General features: G+C 41.3%; 1 protein-coding gene across 2 annotated transcripts in view; it reads right to left on the bottom strand.

The window, feature by feature from the left end:
* NDRG3 (NDRG family member 3) overlaps window positions 1-12,353 on the bottom strand; it is a 92,516-nt gene that overhangs the window by 44,814 nt on the left and 35,349 nt on the right. The gene's annotated exons all lie outside the window — the stretch shown is intronic.

Below are 12,353 nucleotides of genomic sequence, written 5' to 3'. Positions count from 1 at the left end.
CTTTATTCTCCAGGATTATAAAACCACCTGAAATCGTATTGGTCCACAACATACTTCTCCATCTTAGACTGCCTCTCCCTCTTAATCAAAGATGTAGTTGAGAGATTAGGATATTACCATTAATTGATAATAATCAGTGTTCACCTTTTTTTCTGAGTCCTTTTCCTTCTGCTAAATGTGCAATCACCAGAGTTATCACGCAATCTGACTTGTCATACCTCTCTGAACGTAGTTAAATTTTAATCACGTCACGTCTATTAGTGCTTCTTCCTCTCCCTGGCCAGTCTGAAACAGTTTAGGTAAACTTGTAGGACAACATACTCTTGGAAATGTCAACATTCTTTATTAGTATGAGTTTTATTCTGTTTCTAATAAGCAGGCTACTGTATGAGCCTTGGGCATAGTTTCTGTTATTTATTACATAGGAAATTTTAATATAATGCCCCCACTGTCTTACCCCTGTGTGGTGGTATAAAGTTCATTTGCACGACTTCATTTAATCCCATAGTAAAAGAATCTGCCTCCACAATTACTCAGCCTTTCTGCCTATGAGTAAATCATATTTTCCTTCTTTAAGTTCTATAATACATTCTCCCTGACTCTAGCCTCAGCTCTCTCCCCTCTCACCTCTTAGATCTTTCAGCCTGGTTAAATCACTATTCTTTGAGACATCAACTTTTACTTTTCAACTACCCACACGCTCAGACTTCCTACAAATCATGCTCTTCATTTGAAAGCTTCTTCTGCAATATGTCAACATAAAATCTATCTTTTCCTATATGTCTTTTTAAAGCCAACTTCAGTATCTTCTTCACACAGCCTTAGCTAGCAATGAGGAGAAAAAGAGTGAATGACTATTTAACCCACATGCAACAGAACACCTTCAGAACATGGACTCTCTAGTCCAGGTAGGAAGGGGTCCAGGTTTGGCCAGTTCAGACACCCCACTCTCTGGCCACAGTGAGAAGTCCAGGGATATGCATGTGACCCACACACACGTGTCCCATACTAAGCCAATAAGACTCCTCCCCTAGCCTTTTTTTTTTTTTTTTGCAGTACGCGGGCCTCGCACTATTGTGGCCTCTCCCGTTGCGGAGCACAGGCTCCGGACGCGCAGGCTCCGCGGCCATGCTCCGCGGCATGTGCGATCCTCCTGGACCAGGGCACGAACCCGTGTCCCCTGCATCGGCAGGCGGACTCTCAACCACTGCGCCACCAGGGAAGCCCCTCCCCTAGCCTTTTCCCTCAAGTTACAGGTAAAGATCTCTTCTCTTAGCAGTGAGGCTTATAAGCTGGAAGGATGTGAATTTTGGGCAGTTGGCAGCCGTCACGCCCGTGCTATAACAGAGCTTGCCAGAGAAATAAACCCTCTAGTGACAGGGGAAAAGGGAACTGAGATTGGGGGTGGTGATAAAAGGCCTAAGCTTTTTAGATAAGTTTCTTTTTTTTCTCCCCAAATGAGAATAAAGTCACCTCTATCTTTAGTACTTAATCAATCTCACCCTTACCCCCCACCCACCCCCCAAAAAACCCCACAAAATAAAACCAAAAGTGGAGACTGATTCAAGATGGCGGAGTAGAAGGACATGCTCTCACTCCCTCTCTCAAGAACACCTGCATCACAACTAACTGCTGAACAGTCATCGACAGGAAGACACTGGAACTCACCAAAAAAGACACCCCACATCCAAAGACAAAGGAGAAGCCACAGTGAGATGGTAGGAGGGGCACAGTCACAGTAAAATCAAATCCCATAATTGCTGGGTGGGTGACTCACAGACTGGAGAACACTTATACCACAGAAGTCCACCCACTGGAGTGAAGGTTCTGAGCCCCACGTCAGGCTTCCAAACCTGGGGGTCCGGCAACGGGAGGAGGAATTCCTAGAGAATCAGACTTTGCAGGCTAGTGGGATTTGATTGCAGGACTTTGACAGGACTGGGGGAAACAGAGACTCCACTCTTGGAGGGCACACACAAAGTAGTGTGTGCATCGGGACCCAGGGGAAGGAGCAGTGACCCCATAGGAGACTGAACCAGATCTACCTGCTGGTGTTGGAGGGTCTCCTGCAGAGAAGGGGGGCAGCTGTGGCTCACCAAGGGACAGGGACACTGGCAGCAGAAATTCTGGAAAGTACTCCTTGGCGTGAGCCCACCCAGAGTCCACCATTAGCCCCACCAAACAGCCCGGGTAGGCTCCAGTGTTGGGTTGCCTCGGCCAAACAACCAACCGGGAGGGAACCCAGCCCCACCCATCAGCAGACAAGTGGATTAAAGTTTTACTGAGTTCTGCCCACCAGAGCAACAGCCAGCTCTACCCACCACCAGTCCCTCCTATCAGGAAACGTCCATAAGCCTCTTAGATAGTCTCATCCACCAGAGGGCAGACAGCAGAAGCAAGAAGAACTACACTCCTGCAGCCCGTGAAACGAAAACCACATTCACAGAAACATAGACAAGATGAAAAGGCAGAAGGCTATGTACCAGATGAAGGAACAAGATAAAACCCCAGAAAAACAACTAAATGAATGAAGATAGGCAACCTTCCAGAAAAAGAATTCAGAATAATGATAGTGAAGATGATCCAGGACCTCGGAAAAACAATGGAGGCAAAGATCAAGAAGATGCAAGAAATGCTAAACAAAGACCTAGAAGAATTAAAGAACAAACAAACAGACATGAACAATACAATAACTGAAATGAAAAATACACTAGAAGGAATCAATAGCAGCATAACTGAGGCAGAAGAACGGATAAGCAACCTGGAAGACAGAATGGTGGAATTCACTGCTGCAGAACAGAATAAAGAAAAAAGAATGAAAAGAAATGAAGACAGCCTAAGAAACCTCTGGGACAACATTAAATACAACAACATTCGCATTATAGGGGTCCCAGAAGGAGAAGAGACAGAGAGAAAGGACCCGAGAAAATATTTGAAGAGATTACAGTCAAAAACTTCTCTAACATGGGAAAGGAAACAGCCACCCAAGTCCAGGAAGCGCAGAGAGTCCCATACAGGATAAACCCAAGGAGAAACATGCCACGACACATAGTAATCAAACTGGCAAAAATTAAAGACAAAGAAAAATTACTGAAAGCAGCAAGGGAAAAACAACAAATAACATTACAAGGGAACTCCCATAAGGTTAACAGCTGGTTTCTCAGCAGAAACTCTGCAAGCCAGAAGGGAGTGGCATGATATACTTCAAGTGATGAAAGGGAAGAACCTACAACCAAGATTACTCTACCCGGCAAGGATCTCATTCAGATTCGATGGAGAAATCAAAAGCTTTACAGACAAGCAAAAGCTAAGAGAATTCAGCACCACCAAACCAGCTCTACAAGTGTTTCCCTAAGTGGGAAACACAAGAGAAGAAAAGGACCTACAAAAACAAACCCAAAACAATTAAGAAAATGGTCATAGGAACATACATATCGATAATTACCTTAAACGTGAAAGGATTAAATGCTCCAACCAAAAGACACAGGCTAGCTGAATGGATACAAACACAAGACCCATATATATGCTGTCTACAAGAGACCCACTTCAGACCTAGGGACACATACAGACTGAAAGTGAGGGGATGGAAAAAGATATTCCATGCAAATGGAAATCAAAAGAAAGCTGGAGTAGCAATACTCATATGAGATAAAATAGAATTTAAAATAAAGAAGATATAACAATTATAAACATATATGCACCTAATATAGGAGCACCTCAATACATAAGGCAACTGCTAACAGGTATAAAAAGGAAATAGACAGACACACAATAATAGTGGGGGACTTTAACACCTCACTTACACCAATGGACAGGTCATCCAAACAGAAAATTAATAAGGAAACACAAGCTATAAATGACACAATAGTCTAGATAGATTTAATTGATATTTATAGGACATTCCATCCAAAAACAGCAGATTACACTTTCTTCTCAAGTGCACAGGGAACATTCTCCAGGATAGATCACATCTTGGGTCACAAATCAAGCCTCAGTAAATTTAAGAAAATTGAAATCATATCAAGCATCTTTTCTGACCACAACGCTATGAGATTAGAAATCAATTACAGGGAAAACAACGTAAAAAACACAAACAGGGCTTCCCTGGTGGCGCAGTGGTTGAGAGTCTGCCTGCCGATGCAGGGGACACGGGTTCGTGCCCCCGTCCGGGAAGATCCCACATGCCATGGAGCAGCTAGGCCCGTGAACCATGGCCGTTGAGCCTGCGCGTCCGGAGCCTGTGCTCCACAACGGGAGAGGCCACAACAGTGAGAGGCCCACATACAGCAAAAAAAACACAAACATACGGAGGCTAAACAATACGTTACTAAATAACCAAGAGATTACTAAAGAGATGAAAGAGGAAATAAAAAAATACCTAGAGACAAATAACAATGAAAACACGACCATCCAAAACCTATGGGATGCAGCAAAAGCAGTTCTAAGAGGGAAGTTTATAGCTATACAAGCCTATCTCAAAAAACAAAAAAAATCTCAAATAAACTATCTAATGTTACACCTATAGGAACCAGAGAAAGAACAAACAAAACCCAAAGTTAGCAGAAGGTAAGAAATCATAAAGGCAAGAGCAGAAATAAATGAAATAGAAACAAAGAAAACAGTAGCAAAGAACAATAAAATTAAAAGGTGGTTCTTTGAGAAGATAAACAAAATTGATAAACCATTAGCCAAACTCATCAAGAAAAAGAGGGAGAGGACTCAAATCAATAAAATTAGAAATGAAAACGGAGAAGTTACAACAGACACTACAGAAATACAAAGCATCCTAAGAGACTACTACAAGCAACTCAACGCCAATAAAATGGACAACCTGGAAAAAATCGACAAGGATGTCCACTCTCACCACTAGTATTCAACATAGCTTTGGAAGTCCTAGCCACGGCAATCAGAGAAGAAAAAGAAATAAAAGGAATACAAATTGGAAAAGAAGAAGTAAAACTGTCACTGTTTGCAGATGACATGATACTATACATAGAGAATCCTAAAGATGCCACCAGAAAACTACTAGAGATCATCAATGAATTTGGTAAAGTTGCAGGATACAAAATTAATGCACAGAAATCTCTTGCATTCCTTTACACTAATGATGAAAAATCTGAAAGAGAAATTAAGGAAACACTCCCATTTACCACTGCAACAAAAAGAATAAAATACCTAGGAATAAACCTACCTAGGGAGACAAAAGACCTGTATGCAGAAAACTATAAGACACTGATGAAAGAAATTAAAGATGATACCAACAGATGGAGAGATGTACCATGTTCTTGGATTGGAAGAATCAGTACTGTGAAAACGACTATACTACGCAAAGCAATCTACAGATTCAATGCAATCCCTATCAAATTACCAATGGCATTTTTTACAGAACTAGAACAAAAAATCTTAAAATTTGTATGGAGACACAAAAGACCCCGAATAGCCAAAGCAGTCTTGAGGGAAAAAAACGGAGCTGGAGGAATCAGACTCCCTGACTTCAGACTATACTACAAAGCTACAGTAATCAAGACAATATTAAACCCACACACCTGTGGTCAACTAATCTATGACAAAGGAGGCAAGGATATACAATGGAGAAAAGACAGTCTCTTCAATAAGTGGTGCTGGGAAAACTGGACAGCTACATGTAAAAGAATGAAATTAGAACACTTCCTAACACCATACACAAAAATAAACTCAAAATGCATTAGAGACCTAAATGTAAGACTGGGCACTATAGAACTCTTAGAGGAAAACACAGGAGGAACACTCTTTGACATAAATCACAGCAAGATCTTTTTTGATCCACCTCCTAGAGTAATGGAAATGAAAACAAAAATAAACAAATGGAACCTAATGAAATTTAAAAGCTTTTGCACAGCAAAGGAAACCATAAAGACGAAAAGACAACCCTCAGAATGGGAGAAAATATTTGCAAACGAATCAATGGACTAATCTCCAAAATATATCAACAGCCCATGCAGCTCAATATTAAAAAAACAAACAACCCAATCCAAAAATGGGCAGAAGACCTAAACAGACACTTCTCCAAAGAAGACATACAGGTGGCCAAGAACACATGAAAAGCTGCTCAACATCACTAATTATTAGAGAAATGCAAATCAAAACTGCAATGAGGTATCACCTTACACCAGTCAGAATGGGCATCATCAGAAAATCTACAAACAAATGCTGGAGAGGGTGTGGAGAAAAGGGAACCCTCTTGCACTCTTGGTGGGAATGTAAATTGATACAGCCACTATGGAGAGCAGCATGGAGGTTCCTTAAAGAACTAAAAATAGGGCTTCCCTGGTGGCACAGTGGCTGAGATTCCACCTGCCGATGCAGGGGACACGGGTTCGTGCCCTAGTCCGGGAGGATCCCACATGCCGCGGAGCGGCTGGGCACGTGAGCCATGGCCGCTGAGCCTGCGCATCCGGAGCCTGTGCTCCGCAACGGGAGAGGCCACGACGGTGAGAGGCCCGCGTACCGCACAAAAAAAAAAAAAAAGAACTAAAAATAGAATTACCATATGACCCAGCAATCCCACTCCTGGGCATATACCCAGAGAAAACCATAATTCAAAAAGACACATGTACCCCAATGTTCACTGCAGCACTATTTACAATAGCCAGATCATGGAAGCAACCTAAATGCCCATCGACAGACGAATCGATAAGGAAGATGTGGTACATATGTACCACATCCGATTCATATACAATGGAATATTACTCAGCCATTAAAAGGAATGAAATTGGGTCATTTGTAGAGACGTGGATGCATCTAGAGACTGTCATACAGAGTGAAGTAAGTCAGAAAGAGAAAAACAAATATCGTATATTAATGCATATATGTGGAACCTAGAAAATGGTACAGATGAACCGGTTTGTAGAGCAGAAATTGAGACACAGAAGTAGAGAAAAAAACGTATGGACACCAAGAGGGGAATGCGGCTGGGGGTGGTGGCGGTGGTGTGATGAAGTGGGCGACTGGGAATGACATGTATACACTGATGTGCATAAAATGGGTAACTAATAAGAAAATAAATAAATAAATAAATAAATAATAAATAACAGTCACTAAAAAAGAAAAAAAAACCAAAAGGGGACGGGTATGCATCTCAAGGGGAGGACCTGTGAACAAAGGCCATCAGAAAGGAAAAGCACAAAGCAGAAGGATGGGTAGGTCAGCAATAATTCTAGTTTTCCTGGGAGTGGGTGAGTGTACAATGGGAAGCAGGGGGACAACAGGCTGAAAGGGGGACTGGGGCCACAATCACATCCTTCAAGGCAAGGGGAGGAGCGTGGAGCTGGTCAAGCTCTCTGACAGACTGTAGCAGGGGGCTGGATCCCAGATGTCTCCAAACACCTCTTTTCTGTGGAAGGCACTTTCAGTTATTTACTTCACTGAATTCTTATCTTGTAACAGCGCCCATTCAGCAAGTGACCTGCAAGAGTTTCAAGCTGCTTATACCCCTTTAGAAGAGGCAGTCACATACATACATTTGAACTGTGGCACTAAAAACCAGTCCTCACAGTAGAGTTCTATAAATCAGTCCTCTTAAGAGCTACTGCAATTAAACAGCCAGCATGAAACTACTCAGCCCTTGGCCAGGCCTGGAGTTCTTCTCCTAGGAGCAAGAACTCCATTCTTGAGTTCACTCCATCATCAGCAAATTCTACAGGAATGATATATTGTGGCAGACAGCAGCTTTTCACTTTCCATTAATGTTTCGAGTACCCCTCTGGTGGAAGTGGAAGGCAGTTTGACAAGATATGCCAAGAGCCTTAAGTGTGTTCATTCCAAGAATCCATCTAAGGAAATAATCCAACGTGTACGTATAATTTATGCACAGAAATGTTCGGCGAACTGAACATATTATAAGCAATCTAATTTCCAAAAATAATGGAATAGTTAAGTCATGGGATAGCCATATGATGAAATAACAGGCAGCCATTAGAGATTTTTTTTTTTTTGGCTGTGCCACGTGGCTTGCAGGATCTTAGTTCCCTGACCAGGGACTGAACCCGGGCCTTGGCAGTTAAAGCACCAAGTCCTAACCACTGGACCGCCAGGGAATTCCCCATTAGAGATTATTTTTATGCAAGTTTTAAAATGACATGTAAATGAGATTGTGTTCTAATATTAAGTCGGAAAAGAAGATACATAATTGTACATGCAGGGTGACCAATTATATAAACTTTAAAAATTATATTTTAGAAAATAAAATACAGGGACTTCCCTGGTGGTCCAGTGGGTAAGACTCCACGCTTCCAGTGCAGGGGGCCTGGGTTCGATCCCTGGTCGGGGAACTAGATTCCGCCTGCATGCCGCAACTAAGAGTCTGCATGCCACAACCAAAAAGCCTGCCTGACGCAAAAAAAAAAAAAAAAAAAAAAAAAAAAAAATCCCTCGTGCGACAACTAAGTCCCAGCACAGCCAAAATAAAAATAAATAAATAATATAAATAATATAAATAAATAATACACACAGACATACATCTCAACACTGAACACGTTAACATGGTTGCCCCTAGGTTGTTAGGACTGTGAGCTTTTCTCTAGCTACTTTATAATTTTCTGTGCTCTCCAAATATTCAACTATGAGCATGTACTCTTTTGATAACCAGAATATAAAAGTAAAAACTGGAAAGAAATAAAATACGGTTATCCCTAGGGAACAGGATTATAGGAAACCTTTATTTTCATACTTTTCTGCATTTTCTAAATTTGATTATACACAAGTGTTATCTTTTAACATATTTACTCATGTGATATACACACATTAAATACTACATGTGAAGTTTTAGAAACATGTGAGAAATAACAATGATGATATTTATACAAACATAGTGATCACAAGTTCATAAGTGTGTGTGCATGTGGAGAAGTACTGGAAATGCCCATGGAGAGAGCTGTGTGAAAATTAAAAGCAGTTTTGTGTACTTTTTAACAAAAGTAAGCATTGGTCCCCCCCGCAGTATTTTATCAAGAAAACGTTCAACCATATGCCTAAGTTGAAATACCTTACAGTGAACATCTGTACACCCACCACCTGAACTCTACCATTAACATTTTACTATACTTAACTATCATGCATCTATCCATCCCTCTAACCGTCTTATTAATCCATCTTTTTTTTTAAAGTTGAGGTACCGTTGATTTACACTATTATATTAGTTTCAGGTGTACAACACAGTGATCCAAAAGTTTTAAGGATTATATTTCATTTAAAGTTTGTATAGGGCTTCCCTGGTGGCGCAGTGGTTGAGAGTCTGCCTGCCGATGCAGGGGACACGGGTTCGTGCCCCGGTCCGGGAAGATCCCACATGCCGCGGAGCGGCTGGGCCCGTGAGCCATGGCCACTGAGCCTGCGCGTCCGGAACCTGTGCTCCGCAACAGGAGAGGCCACAACAGTGAGAGGCCCGCGTACCACAAAAAATAAATAAAGTTTTTATAAAATATTGGCTATATTTCCTATGCTGTACAATATATCCTTGTAACATTTATCTATATATAGTAGTTTGTACCTCTTAATCCCCAGGTATAATTATTTTTTAAAGCAATATATTACAAACACAAAGAAGCTATATAGCATTTGTCTCAGCTCTAATTCCAAATTTTTAAACAATCTCATAAGTAGAAGAAAATTAAGCAGCACTGAAGTAGATAAATGGACAATAAGCCTGCTGATTCACTGTTTCAACTGACAATAGGTTTTCTCCTTTTACAGCAATTCTAAGCATGTCACCTCTAAGCACCCCTCCCCTCATTACTCTTATATCCCAATATAACTGCTTTTGGCCTCAGGGGAGCTATATAGCAATGAAGTCACTATGACAATCAAAGAACCAAGAGATACAATTTTAAGTATATTTTCAATTATTGGGGGGGAAAAAAAAGCATGTAGGTGATTAGTAAAGGAAACAGAGGGGGAAAAGGCAGTTCAGACTGAAGTTACGACCTCTCATGGTTGTGATGTTAAGATAACTTCCTGGAATATCATCCAAGATTCCTTAAAGATTTCTCTGAGGCAAGACAGAGACCAGAAGGAAGCCCAGATTAACTGGCCTCAGTTAGCCCCGTGCCACGTTTATGCTAATGAACAACACCAACGTCAAGGCTGAATGCCTTTCCATTAAGTGACAATGCCAGTGGGCGGCTTTAAATTTGTTCTGCTTTGTCTCCTAAGAATGTCCAGTGGTCTCCGGGAAGCCTTCGGGCCAACTGGGCCACTCTAGATGTCTCACGGCACAGTTCCTACTTCCTAGGCCTTCTATCACCTGTCGCTAGATACCTGACCCAGATGCCCCCAGTCTCCAGAACACCACATAAACCTTTAACAAAGAGACAGATGAGAATGAAGGGCATTCATGAGTGTTGAGAGGAAAAAAGAAGGGCCTATGATATTTTCTTCTTTAGAACACAGAGAACCTACACATTCATAACCAGTAACAGACATGTGACAGTGGCAAACATTTGCCATCGTTCTATTTGTATCAGAACTGAACTAGAAGTTATATTTGATGAGGCCAGAACATGTTAATATATTAGAGCTTCACTCAAAACATCAAGAATTTTTGCCAGACTATTTTCAAGCCTTTATATTAAAAAGTGATTGATAATTATATCTCTAAAACTCAATTTCATTTATATCTATGTTTATGTGTGAAAGAAAATTCCTGAAGTATATATACCAAAATATTAACACTGACTGGTGAAATAACAAGTGATTTATATTTTTTTGCTTTTTGGTATTTTCTTATCTATTTTGCAATAAGCACATAATTTTTTAATATTCCATTTTTTGGAAGGGGGGGGTGCTCAATTTGATGAAAATAAATGCTTCCACACTTTTAGGTAGGAATATATACACTACTTCTAGAATTCCTCACCTTGAATTTTACTGTCATCCTCTCTCAAATGATCTCCTTCTAGGTAAATTATTTCAAATATTAACAGCAATCAAGTTAAACTGGCAGGCCTCTCACTGTTGTGGCCTCTCCCGTTGCAGAGCACAGGCTCCGGACACACAGGCTCCGGACGCGCAGGCTCAGCGGCCATGGCTCACGGGCCCAGCCGCTCCGCGGCATGTGGGATCTTCCCTGACTGGGGCACGAACCCATGTCCCCTGTATCGGCAGGCGGACTCTCAACCACTGCGCCACCAGGGAAGCCCGACTTCTTGTTTCTGAGTAAGGGTCTATAGCAAATGATACCCTAACAGCACTTGGCTGATTATGTTGTATATGTAAGTATACCAAATAGTCACACCAAGAGGTGTTTGGCACTGGGATTAAAAAGTCTGTAACAAGGAGCCTGCCCCTTCTAAAGTGAGTCTCAGTCTCATTTGTCCTGCCAAGGAGCCTCAGCTTTACACACAACTCAACTCCTTGCCACATCTCAGCTCTGGACATTCCCAACTGAGAAAGAATGGACAATGGATTCAGGACAAAGGGGGTTTTTCAACTCCAATTCCACCCAATGGCAAGTTATGAAATGCGATTCTCAATTTCCTCATCTCTAATAAAAACCACCTAATGATATTGTTCCAAGCACTAGAGATGATGTATGTTTAGTATCTACAGTAGGTACCCAATAAATTAGTATGATATAACTGGTTTGCCTATGAGACAGATATTAGTTCTTCCTTTTGATTCTAATGCTATATGGAGAGATTCCACTGTACTTAACATAACTTAATATATCTGAAAATAACTAACCGCCTGTGGGTATACAAGTTGGGTGAATCCTGGACACGAGGAAGTTGGCTTCCCTGCACCTTCCTTTCCTGCCTAGTACCCTCTGAGTCTACTTCATGTTGCCTCTGATAGCCACTCTTATGACATCTACCCCAAAAGTAGGAGAGTCAGGCTGCACGGGCTTATAAGGTTCCCATTTCCATACTCCTTCCTCCCATTTCTTTCAGGGCCAGGCAACAGATAAAGTAGGAAGATGGAGGGAGGGTTGCTGGTTCACTTTATTGATTTTCAAATTGGCAATAGAGCTATAGGCAAAAGCAGACTAAGACGAACAATATCATTTAGGAAAATACTAATGAGCCAGGTTGAATTTTGCGTTTCCGAAGATAAAGCCAAGAGATATCTGCATTTTATATTAATAACACTTAATGTGTCTTTTTCTTTTAGGAAAAGATTTTGTTGTTGGTTAAGTCTCCCCTCAAAATACCCCTCCCCTGCCTTCTCTGCAGTGAGGTGACAACCATTTGATACCTGTAAGTAGGGTTTCCAATAACATTTGAGGAAAGGAGATCTTAATTGCAAAGAGAAAGCTCCACCCAATAACCTACAACCACAGAACAGGTACCTGGCAGGCAATTTTTGAACACAATAGCAAA

The sequence above is a fragment of the Phocoena sinus genome, chromosome 15, assembly GCF_008692025.1.
Source record: "Phocoena sinus isolate mPhoSin1 chromosome 15, mPhoSin1.pri, whole genome shotgun sequence".
Lineage (NCBI taxonomy): Eukaryota > Metazoa > Chordata > Mammalia > Artiodactyla > Phocoenidae > Phocoena > Phocoena sinus.
This window is presented reverse-complemented; position numbering and strand designations above follow the sequence as displayed.